The sequence below is a fragment of the Bos grunniens genome, chromosome 9 (genome assembly GCF_055505025.1).
Source record: "Bos grunniens cultivar Pamir isolate PY7600 chromosome 9, Bosgru_T2T1.0, whole genome shotgun sequence".
In the NCBI taxonomy this organism is placed as follows: domain Eukaryota; kingdom Metazoa; phylum Chordata; class Mammalia; order Artiodactyla; family Bovidae; genus Bos; species Bos grunniens.
This window is the reverse complement of record NC_141173.1, coordinates 21,389,239-21,402,048: the sequence shown is the minus strand read 5'-3', so window position 1 is coordinate 21,402,048 and position 12,810 is coordinate 21,389,239. Positions and strand designations below refer to the sequence as shown.

The following is a 12,810-nucleotide window of genomic DNA, read 5'->3' as shown; positions in this document are numbered from 1 at the left end:
CTTATTAGGCATCCTTGAAGTTTAAAGAAATATTATAAATAACTGAGCCAATTTTCACAGTAAAATGTTTTGGGAACTAAGGTATTTTTCGGCTTTGTCTTACAGCAATCTGACCCTACAATTTTCTCTAAGTTTATGGACGCATCCCAGCACCACAAAGGCAGCACAGTATAAAAACAAGCCACTTACACCCTCCTGATGTTTATAGTTTTCATCCTAACCTTCAACTGTAACCTATTTTAAATTTGGAATCCAAATCTCTTTCTGGATTTTCTTGTATTCAGACTGCAAAATCCATCTCCCAATAGATTGTGCTTCCTCATACTCATGACACATCCATCATGCTTCTCCAGCTCTAATATCTATTTTCCCTTTTTGAAATAATTTTGTTTATTTATTTTTGGCTGTGCTGGATTTTCATTGCTCCATGGGCTTTTCCGTAGTTGTGGCGAGCAGGGGCTACTCTCTAGATGTGGTGTGCGGGCTTCTCACTGTGGTGGCTTCTCTTGTTGCAGAGCACGGGCTCTAGGGCATGGGTTTCAGTCCCTCAGTAGTTGCAGCACAGGGGCTCAGTTGCTGCAGTTCTCCAGCTCTAGAACACAGGCTCAGCAGTTGTGGTGCACAGGGCTTTGCTGCTCTGCGGCACATGGGATCCTCCTGGATCAGGGATGGAACTCACATCTCCTGCATTGGCAGGCGGACTCTGTCACTGAGCCGGGGAAACTATCATTACCAGGGAAACCTCGCTATTTTCTTTTTAAGACTACAATTTTTATTTTTTGTCTCCTGGTATTCCCTGGAGATCCAATCTGGATAAACATAACAAATAGCCAGTCCTCCCTGGAAAAGACCTCAACTCTGGAGCCAAAAACAAGTTAACTCTCCAACTCTCATTCAAAATGAAATCAATAGAACTTTGAAAAATGAGTGCCTGAAAGAAGTTCAGTGTATAGATAATTTGACTTATGATCATTCCATCCTCATCAAACACCAAAACAACAAAGAAAGTTTGATGTGAACGGGATTCTTAAAACCTATTTTTCTGTATTTCCTAAAAGCTACTTGGATTTTGTATAATTATATCAACCTCACTGTATTCAAAATACCATACTTTAAGAACAATAAAATTCATATTGAAAATCTAGGTCTACTTTTTTCCTAATTAAAAAGATTCTTATTCTGTAGAATTAACCCCTAAGTGAATCAACAAAAGGATAATTACTGAACAATTAAACACATTGAATAAAGAATAATCCAATATATCTGAAATGATGGACAGGATGATCTGCTGGATTTGACTCTTTACAGGTTTTTTTATGATTATGAGAGATGTACAGGCTGCATAAATGTCTATTTTTTTCTCCTTAATTTTTATTTGTTCTTCTTTTAGGATGTCAGCCAAAAGAGGCAATAGTTCATTTATGATAATCAAAGGTGAAGGTTCTGCTTGAAAATAAATATATACACAGTCATAATTGGAGGCTGTTGACTCTGAAGTCCTTCAGAGACCATATGCTTCCTTAATAATGACTATAAAATCTACACAAGAGACTACAGAATTCTCTTCATACATGAAAGTATTGCATAAATATATTGATTTTCATTTTAGTAGCAGGGAAATTTCCACTGCTAGAGAAAGAATTTAAGTTTTTAACTTAAGCTTTTGAAAATTTATTGGATTGGTTGTAGGGGGTCAGTAAGAAGGGAAGTGTGGGTGCTGTAAAGTGCCATTGAAGCCATTAAGAATAATTTCCAAAGTCTTCATTCAAACTAGAATGAGTCATATTATAAAGATCACCATTATAAAAAATCATATTCATGTTCTGCGAGTTGCCTCTGCTTTTTAATGTCCTTTTAAAGAGAAATATAAATTAATGCTTTTTATTTGGAAAACTCTGTCCTGCTTATTGCCTTCATTGGACTTTTAGTAAAAATAGCTTCATGAGACTCCATGTAATTACAAATATACCACCCTTCTCAACAAAGATTTAATTGGCTTCCAGAGTATTGTGAATTTGAATATTGAATCAATGGTATGAACTAGGAGATAAGATATATCCAAAATCATCTTAAAGAGATAAAAGGGTTTTCAGGTATAAAGAAAGATCTTAAGATAATAGAACTAATGTGAGTAGGATATTTTTAAGAATGTATGCATCTCTCAAAATTTAAGGATCAGCATAGAACAGGAAAAAAAAATCTACAGTGAAACAAAATTTTTAGTGAGTCCTCATGCTATGTAGAGAAGTAGCAGCCAGTTAATTAAATTCAATATTTTGTACTGTAAGATGTCCATGCCTCTTATGGGAATGGATACTTTATCACAGTTTAATTTCATTAGCTATTTAAATCAGATGACTATCATTCCAATTTCATGGTGTCTGAAAAATACAACTTCCTGAATAGAGATTTCTGAACAGAGATGATAGGCAGAACCCTATGTGAGTATCTAAGTTCATACTGTGTTTTAAATCACTGTGAGTTAAAAAGTAGGCAACCTAAGATTGGTGCAAAAGTAATTGCAGCTTTGGACTGTGAATTTTAAATCATTATAAACTAGACTCAAGTACAGCTTTGTTAATCAAAATAGAAACCATTACAATCAACATATTTTTGCCAACAAGAAACGTTTGTTTATTCCTGTAGCTTAAAAATCCATGCTTCAGCATCCAACAAGCTCTTGGAAAGCATTTTCTGCCTCCTGCTGACTGTGGAAGCATTTTCCCTGCAAAAAGTTGTTGAGATGCTTGAAGAAGTGGTAGCCAGTTGATGTGAGGTCAGGTGAATATGGTGGATGAAGCAAAACTTCATAGCCCAATTTGTTCAACCTTTGAAGCATTGGTTGTGCGATATGAGGTCAGCACTCTCCTGGAGATTGGACTGTTCCTGCTAACCAATGCTAGCTGTAAGCATTGTAGTTTGTGGTGCATCTCATTGATTTGCTGTGCATAATTCTCAAATGTAATGGTTTTGTCAGGATTCAGAAAGCTGTAGTGGATCAGACCACCACCACCAAACAGTGACCATAACCTTTTTTTAGTACAAGTTTGGCTTTGGGAAGTGCCTTGGAGCTTCTTCTTGGTCCAACCACCAAACCGGTCATCACCAGTTGCATAAAATCCACTTTTTGTCAAAGTCACAATCCAACTGAGAAATTGTTCATTGTTGTTGCATCGAGTAAGAGAAGACGACACTACAAAATGACAAAAATTTGGATTTTTGGTCAGCTCCATGAAGCACCCACTTATCAAGTTTTTTCACCTTTCCGATGTGCTTCAAATGCCTAATGACTATAGAACAGTTAGAGTTGAGTTCTTTGGCAACTTCCCATGGAGTTATAAGAGGATCAGATTTGATAATCCTCTCAATTGGTCACTGTCAACTTCCAATGGCTGCCCACTACACTTTTCATCTTCAAGGCTCTCATCTCCTTTACAAAACTTCTTGAACCACCACCGCACTGTACATTCATTAGCAGTTCCTGGGCCCAGTGTGCTGTTGCTGAGTTGTCTCCATTGCTTTATGACCCATTTTGAACTCAAATAAGAAAATCACTTGAATTTGCCTTTTGTTTAACATCATTTCCCTAGCCTAAAATAAATAGCAAGTAATAAGGTCATTAGCAAAAAACATGAATGTACATTAAAATTATGTATAACATAACCCCATTTATTTAAGAATGTATTCCAGTATCAAATGGCAAAGTTCAACAATGCAAAACCACAGTTACCTTTGCACCAACCTATATCAGTGTCTCTTGGTGCTTGTTGTTAAGAAGCCCTTAAAGGTAGATTTACTTTTAAGTTTTGGGTCCCCAAGTCATTGATAGTTGACACAAAAGCAAGGCATAACTTTTCAGTTACCCTCACCATGGCATAAAACAACTGAGCTTTTCTTAGATGACATCTAACCTCATAATTGCCACCTAAACTGGGCAACAAATGACACAGAAGTGCCTTTTGAAGCAAATCATGGCCATTTTCCCAGATGTGACCTTAGGGAATAGAGATATGACCCTTGTTACAAATTTTACTGCTCTTAAATAAACCACTCTTCATGGCATAGAAACAATGGAAACAGTCAGGGACTTTGTTTTCTTAGGCTCCAAAATCACTGCAGATGCTGACTGCAGACATGAAATTAAGAGATGCTCGCTCACTGGAAGAAAAGCTATGACAAACCTAGACAGCATATTAAAAAGCAGAGACATTACTTTCCCCAGAAAGGTCCATCTAGTCAAAGATATGGTTTTCCCAGTAGTCATGTATGGATGTGAGAGTTGGACCATGAAGAAGACTGAGCACCAAAGGAATTATGCTTTTGAACTGTGGTGTTGGAGAAGACTCTTGAGAGTCCCTTGGGCTGCAAGGAGATCAAACCAGTCAATCCTAAAGGAAATAAATCCTGAATATCTGTTGGAAGGACTGATGCAGAAGCTGAAGCTCCAATACTTTGGACACCTGATGCGAAGAAATGACTCATTAGAAAAGATCCTGATGCTGGGAAAGACTGAAGTCAGGAGAAAAGGGGACAACAGAGGACGAGATGTTTGGATGGCATCACTCCATGGACATGAGTCTGAGCAAGCTCCAGGAGATGGTGAAGGACAGGGAGGTCTGGTGTGCTGCAGTCCATGGGGTCACAAAGAATCGGACACGACTGAGCGACTGAACAACAACAACATGGCAGAACAAAAATCATGTCATGCTCAAGGATTCTGTAAGTCAGGAACCGGCAGAGCACAGTAGGAATGGCTCATTTACTTTTTCTGGGGCATCCATTAGGAAGTTCCAAATGGCAGGGAGTACCTTGCATACCTGAGCCCTGAAGTTATATGGGGGCATTTTCACTGACATGTTGGATACTTGGGCTGAAATGATTCAAAGACTGAGACAACTGTACCTGTTAATCAGAGCACCTACATGTGACCTCTTCTTGTGACTTGGAATATCCAGAGTTGGGGTTCCCAGAGGAAACATCCTATGAGAAAGCAACCAGAGAGTGACTGTTCCAAAAGAATCAAATAAAGCAGTGTGGTCTTTTATTATCTAGCTTCAGAAATCACAGTTTCACGGCCACTAAATTCTAATATTAGAAACTTATTTATAACAAACCTCTAAATTTAATCCAGAATTCTATCTTTACTTTTCTCCATAGCACATATTTATATGTTATTATTTGTTTATTGTCTATCCCTGGCAATAATATATAAAGCTTCATGAGGGGGCAGATTTTTTTATTGTTAATATATTTATTCATTGACATATTCACAACACTTAGCACCATCCTAGCACATAAAAAGTGCTATGATCCCCATTGAATGAATTAATGAGCAAATAAATGTTCATACTTCCCTAGATAGATTAAAATAAGCAGCATCATTTATAAAGCACAGATACAGTGAATTTTCAAAGTTGGATGCTATACTACTGTGCTTGCAATCTGTGATTATCATAAAATCTTTCATGATACACTATGATAAATTGAATAAGTGGATTGCATGGTCAAGTATGCTTGGGAAACATTTAACGCTAGCTAACTCCTGAGAAATCACTCTGCTCTTTAGCACATTAAAGTCTCAGAAATCCCAGCATTAAAAAAAAGCTTAATTAAAAAAAATTTTTTTAAGTGTATTGTTAATTGGAGGGTAATTACTTTACAATATTGTACTGGTTTTTGCCATATATCGACATGAGTCAGTCATAGGTAAATGTATGCCCCCTTCTTCTTGGACCTGCTTTTCACCTCCCAGCCCAACCCACCCCTCTAGGTTGTCACAGAGCACCATATTTGAACTCCCTGCATCATACAGCAAATCCCCACTGGCTGTCTAATTTTACATGTGGTAATATATATGTTTCAATGCTACTCTCTCAATTTGTCCCACCTTGTCCTTCCCCTCCATCCCTGGGGTCACAAGATGGCACTGATGACCCTGTCCTCAGGGCAGCAATGGAGATGTAGACATGGAGAACAGATTTGTGGATACAGGCAGAAAAAGCTTAATTTTTTTCTACTTACTCACTCAACTTATTACATAACACTGTCAAATAGGTAGTTGACTCCCATGGCTCTAGCTTTCCACTGAACACATTTTACTCCAACCTCATTGGTAAAGAATCTGCCTGTAATGCAGGAGACCCCGGTTCAATTCCTGGGTCAGGAAGACCCACTGGAGAAGAGATAGGCTACCCACACCAGTATTCTTGGGGTTCCCTTGTGGCTCAGCTGGTAAAGAGTCCAACTGCAATGCGGGAGACCTGAGTTCGATCCCTGGGTTGGGAAGATCCCCTGGAGAAGGGAATGGCTACCCACTCCAGTATTCTGGCCTGGAGAATTCCATGGACTGAATAGTCCTTGGGGTCACAAAAAGTCAGATATGACTGAGCGACTTTCACAGCACTGTTAAAAAAAAACATCGTAATTTAGTTAGAGTGGATTTTTGGATACCCAGGATGGTATACCTTGGTGCCAGAAGATCTAAAGGTGAGGACCCACTCTCTGGAGATTTTGTGACATGGTGACAGAATTCAAGCTAGTTGCCTAAGGTCACAAGGAGGGTTACTGGAAATCTGAGGACCAAAGCCTAGGTCTCCTTCCTATTAGTGAAATCTTTCTCTTACAGCACAGTGGCCTTTGCAGATTCATAGACACAACTCTACCTTGTGTTTATCATGGACAGATGGTTATTCTCTTTTGAAAACCCTTTGAGAGATAGCATTTGTAATCTCCCTCAGTAGCCTGTCCCTTTATTTATCAAGTTAGACACAGATTGCAATAGGGTGGGATTCCATTCCAGAGGGAAAGCATTTTCTTTGTCTGATTTAAAATGTTCCATTAAAAATAATTTATAATAAATTCACAAGCACAGTTTGCACTTGTGCCTTGGCCAATAGGGTGGTGGAGCTTGGAGTTGTGTCTCCAGCATGCACTCAGTCCTTGGCACCAGGCCCCAGTTTAATGACAGTCTGAGTCTTCACACTCACAGGCCCCGCCCAGCAAGGCTGCCAAGCATTTGTCATAGTCATGCACATCAGTCAGTCACAGGAACGGAATGTGAAATGGTCCAGAGCGCGGCAGACCCCTAGGCAGAGGGTTTTCCAGCTCCAAAATACTGAATACTTAAAATACAACCTCTATAGTGTTTACCAAATTAGTAAAATATGTATTTAAATATGCAGTTCCTCTCTTCAATTCCTAAAAGATTTTAATCCTTCCATTCATTTAGAGATATAACTTCATTTATATGTGTGTGTATGTATACATATAAAACTTTCCTCTAAGGAGATATTTACCCATTTGTCACGTTATGATAATAAGCAGAATCTTAGGAGGCTGCAGGTAAAATATTAGGCAAGAAAGAGCATAGACTTTGCATTCCCACAAGTGTAGTTTAATATCAATATTGGCTTCATCAGTTGCTATGGAAAACCTTTAACAGTTTACTCAACAAAGCCAAGTTTCCCAAATTTGAAAAACAGGGACAGTAAGTACAGCTCCACTCTACTTTTATAAGAACTAAAGAAGAAAACACATCTGAAAATAGCTGAGAAAATGCCTGGCACATTGTTGGCTTTCAATATATATTATTTGCTGTCTCATATTAAATTAGAATAGTATTTTCAGTCTATTGGAGTACTTAATAGTTAAAGGAATCTCAGGATGATGGAAATGGGAAGTTTTTCTTCAATAGTTATGCTATTTCAGTTTTGCAAAAAGTTCCAATCATTTGTTACACAATAATGTGAATATAGCTAATTACTGAACTATATACTCAAATACAGTTTAAATGGGAGAGGACACCAGCAAGATGGGAAAATACGAGGTCCCCTGCTCATACTTCCCCTCAGAAACAATAATTTGACAACCACCCATGGACAAAAGTGCCTTTGGGGGAGTTCTGGAATTCAGGTAGGAGAGTCTGAAGCACTGATGGAACCCAAGACAAAGAAGGGCTGTTTCAAAAAGTAGGCCTATGCCCAGGTAGCAAGTTTGTTGACACTGATCTCAGATACAGTCCTAGAATCAACCCTGTCCCCATGTGGATTGACTACAGCCTCTTTTGGCCACCAAACTGCCACCAGCACCATCTGCCAAGAAACTTAGAAGTCATGCCTGCTTTGGGCAACAGGTCCATTGGTCTTGGTTCTGGCTGTGGACTGTAAGGGTCCTGTAAACCTGCTCCAAGTCCTCTTAGCCACTAGTCTTTCCCATCAATGTCCCAAGGTAAGCATTTCAACTTCAGTTCTACAGATTCTGAAATGTCCATCTAACTCAGTTCCAGCCTCTCTCAGACATGCAGCAGAAACACTCATTCCCTTCCAGGACTCACCAAGCCCACAGACCATGGTCCAACTGTGGATCTTCAAGTGGTCCTGTAAACAAACTCCAACCCCTCACAGCTAAATTTAGGGCCAGTCTTAACCACACAGGGACCTGCTGGGAGTCATGCCTGACTATGCCTATGGAGGTAGAGCTGCCAACATCACGCCAACTGTAGATCCTGAAGCAGCCCTGTGACCCAGTCCCAGCCTCACTTGGCCATATTCCTGGGCAAGTCATGCCCAACCAAAAACTTAGTAGAAGGCACACCTCTCTACGCCCCTAGAGATAGGCTGCAAACCTTTACCCAAGTCATAGACCATGAAGCAACCCTGTGACTTGGTTCTCACCCCTCTCAACTATAGTCAAAGGTCAATCCTGCCTACTCTGAGACCTGCCAGTGATCTATGAAGAGCCATCCCAGGGACCCCAAAAGAGCCATCCTCATTTGCACCCTGGTAGCAGACTCATCCACTGACTTCACTTTGGGCCCAGTAGTAGCCATGTGACCCAGCTCCAACTGTGATCCTGAAGAAAATATCATAATCCCAGATATCCAATAGAAGATATGTACGTGCTGAAATCAATCTGTAAAAACTGGAATAGGTGTTTACTTCTTTAAGCCCAGACATCAGTACAAAGCTACATGGAACACAAAGAATCAGGTAAACATGGCACCAACAAAAGAAACTGATAAAGCTCCAGTAACCAACCCCAAAGAAATGGAGACTGATGTATGTAAACATGGCACCAACAAAAGAAACTGATAAAGCTCCAGTAACCAACCCCAAAGAAATGGAGACTGATGTATTACCTAAAAAAGAATCTAAAATGATAAGCTTATAGAATCTCAACAAGATGAAAGAGAACACAGATAGACAGCTAAATGACACCAGGAAAACTGCAAGGGCAAAAGAAGAAGTTTAATAAAAAATAAAAATAAAAAACGTAGCAAAGAACCAAGCACGAATCCTGGAAGTGAAGAATGTAATACAAGACTGAAAAATTCATATAGAGAGTTCAATAGAAGCCTCAATCAAGTAGAAGAAATGATCAGCTGATTCAAAGACAATTCAGTTCAGTATCCGACTTTTTTGTGACCCCATGGACTGCAGCATGCCAGGCTTCCCTGTCCATCACCAACTCCCAGAGCTTACTCCAACTCATGTCCATCAAGTCGGTGATGCCATCCAACCATCTCATTCTCTGTCATCCCCTTCTCCTCCCACCTTCAAACCTTTCCAGTATCAGGGTCTTTTCCAATGAGTCAGTTTTTCGCATCAAGTGGCCAAAGTATTATAGTTTCAGCTTCAGCATCAGTCCTTCCAATGAATATTCAGGACTGATTTCCTTTAGGATTGACTGATTTGATCTTGCAGTCCAAGGAACTCTCAAGAGTCCTCTCCAACACCACAGTTCAAAAGCATCAATTCTTCTGCACTCAGCTTTCTTTATAGTCCAGCTCTCACATCCATATATGACTACTGAAAAAACCATAGCTTTCACTAGACAGACCTTTGTTGGCAAAGTAATGTCTCTGCTTTTAATGTGCTGTCTAGGTTGGTCATAGCTTTTCTTCCAACGAGCAAGCACCTTTTGATTTCATGGCTGCAATCACCATCTGCAGTGATTTTGAAACCCCAGAAAATAAAGTCACTCACTGTTTCCATTCAAAGACAAGTCATTTGAAATTAGTCAGCTGGGAGAACAAAAAGAAAACAAAATAAGAAAGAGTGAAGAAAAAAAATCAGACCTAAGGGACTGCATCAAGCATTATGGGAGTCCAAGAATAGAAAAAATAGTGACTAAAAACTTCCCCAGTCATGGGAAGGATATAGGCATTAAGATACATGAAGCTCAAAGGACCCAACACAAGATCAATGCAAAGAAGATTACCCTTAGAAACATTATAACTTAATTCCTAAAATTCCAATAGAAAATTTTGAAAGCAGGAAGAGAAAAGAGCTTTATCACATACAAAGTTATCAGTGTACTTCTCAGAATAAAGCTTGCAATCCAGGAGGAAGTGACATGATATAGCCAAAGTGCTCAAAGGAAGAAAATAATACTATACCCAGTAGAGCTATACTCAAGAAACAAAAACAGGGTGTCTATCATCACTAGACATGCCTCATAAAAATTTTAAAAAGTTTTTCAAATTGCAATGGAAAGACATTAAGAAAATAAAAAATATGAAAGTATAAAACTCACTAGTAAAGATAAATATATAGTCAAACACAGAACACTCTAATACTATGATTGTGGTACATAAATCGCTTTTAACACTAGTATAAAAATTAAAAGATAAAAGCTTGTAAATTACTATAGCTACAGTGATATGTTAATGGATAAACAATATAAGAAGATGTAGAATAGAACATCAATGGCATAAAATGTGGGGAAAGGAATAAAAGTGTAGAGTTCTGCAAGCAATTGAAGTTAAGTTGCTATCATCTCACAATAGACTTATGAATTGTTTTAGGTAAACTTAAAGAAAGTGAAGTTGCTCAGTCGTTTCTGACTCTTTGCGACCCATGGACTGTAGCCTAGCATGCTCCTCCATCCGTGGGATTCTCCAGGCAAGAATACTGGAGTGGGTTGCCATTTCCTTCTCCAGGAGATCGTCCCAGCACAGGGATTGAACCCGGGTCTCCCGCATTGCAGGCGGACGCTTTACCCTCTAAGCCACCAGAGAAGCTCAGGTAAACTTATGACAACCATAAAAAAGTGAAGTATCTAGTAGGTACAGAAAGATAAAAGAGTAAGGAATCAAAATAGATTACTACAAAAAAAATAACAAATCACAAAGTAAGTAAACAAGATAGAAAAAAGAGATAAAAGAACTACAAAACAGAAAGAAAAAATTAGCAAAATGAGAAAACTCCTTCACTAAAATAATTAGTTCAAATGTAAATGAATTAAGTTTTCCAATCAAAAAGCATAGAATGAATGAGTAGATTAAAAAAACAAAACCCAGTGCTGTGCTATCTCCAAAAGACTCACTTTAGATTTAAGGACATACATAGGTTGAAAGTGAAGGGATATAAAGTGATATTCCATGTAATTAGCAAATGAAAGACAGTGGGGATGGCTAAACTTATATCAGATAAAACACTTTCTCTCAAAATCAGAGAGACTGTTACTGTATAATTATAAAAAAATCAATTCAACAACAGAATATAACCATTATAAATATATACATAACCCAACATTGGAGCATCTAAATATTTAAAACAAACATTCACAGAACTGAAGGGAGGAATGGGCAACAATACTATAATGGGAGGGTACTTCAATACCCCACTTTCAACAATAGATAGATCATCCATAGAGAAAATCAATAAGGCAACGATGGACTTTAACAAGACTATAAACTGAAAAAACCTAAAAGACATATACAGACATTCCATTCAACAGTAGCAGAATACACATTGTTTTTAAGTGCACACAGAAAAAAATATCCATGATAAATCACATCTTGGGTCACAAAACAAGTCTTAACAAACAAGTCTTAAATTTAAGAAAATTAAAACCATATCAAACATATTTTCTGGCCACAGAGGTATGAAATTAGAAATTAGTAATAGAAGATAAACTGGAAAATTCACAAATCTGAGGATATTAAACAACACATTACTAAATAACCAATGGGTCAAAGAAGAAATGGAAAAGAAAAGAACATATCTTGCAATAAACAACAATGAAAAATAACATACCAAAACTTGTGGGATACAGCAAAGCAATTCCAAAAAGAAAGTTTGTAGTGATAATTGCCTACATTAAGTTCCCCAAATAAACCATCTAACTTTACACTTTATAGAATTTGAAAAAAAAGCAACAAACTAAGCCCAAAATCAGCAGAGAAAGTGCTAAAGGCTTGAGCAAAAATAAATAAAATAAAATGTAGAGAGATAACAGGAAAGATGAACAAAACTGAGTTGATATTTTTGAAAACATAAACAAAATTGACATAACTTTAGGTAGATCAACCAAGGAAAAAAGAGAAGAGGCTAAAAAAACATTTTATAAATGAAAGATAAGACACACCCAATACTACAGAAACACAAAGGCTCATAAGAAACTGCTATCAATTATATATTGGCACATTGGATAATATTGAATAAATGGATAATTTATTGAATAAATGGATAATAAATGGATAATTTTCTAGAAACATTAAACCTATCAAGACTAAATAATGAAGAAATAGAAGATCTGAACAGACCAGTAACAAGTAAGGAGACTGAAGTAGTAAAAAAATAACCTCAACAAAGAAAATCCCAGAACCAGATGGTGTCATGTGTAAATTTTAAATTTTACCAACTATTTAAAGGAGAATTATGCCAACTCTTCTCAAAGTCTCAAAAGATTGAAGAGAAGGAAGCACTTCCAAATTTATTTGTGAGATCAGCATCAGCCCTACTCTAAAGTCAGACAAAAACACAATCAGAAAAGAAAACCACAGTCAGAAAGAAATAGTAGCAAACT

General features: G+C 37.8%; 1 long non-coding RNA gene across 4 annotated transcripts in view; it reads right to left on the bottom strand.

The window, feature by feature from the left end:
* LOC147365665 (uncharacterized) overlaps positions 1–12,810 on the bottom strand; it is a 319,969-nt gene that overhangs the window by 20,987 nt on the left and 286,172 nt on the right. For all 4 annotated transcript variants that reach the window (XR_015132294.1, XR_015132295.1, XR_015132296.1 and 1 more), the window contains one exon: positions 4,903–4,980. This is a non-coding gene — a long non-coding RNA (uncharacterized LOC147365665). The remainder of the gene's footprint in view (positions 1–4,902; positions 4,981–12,810) is intronic.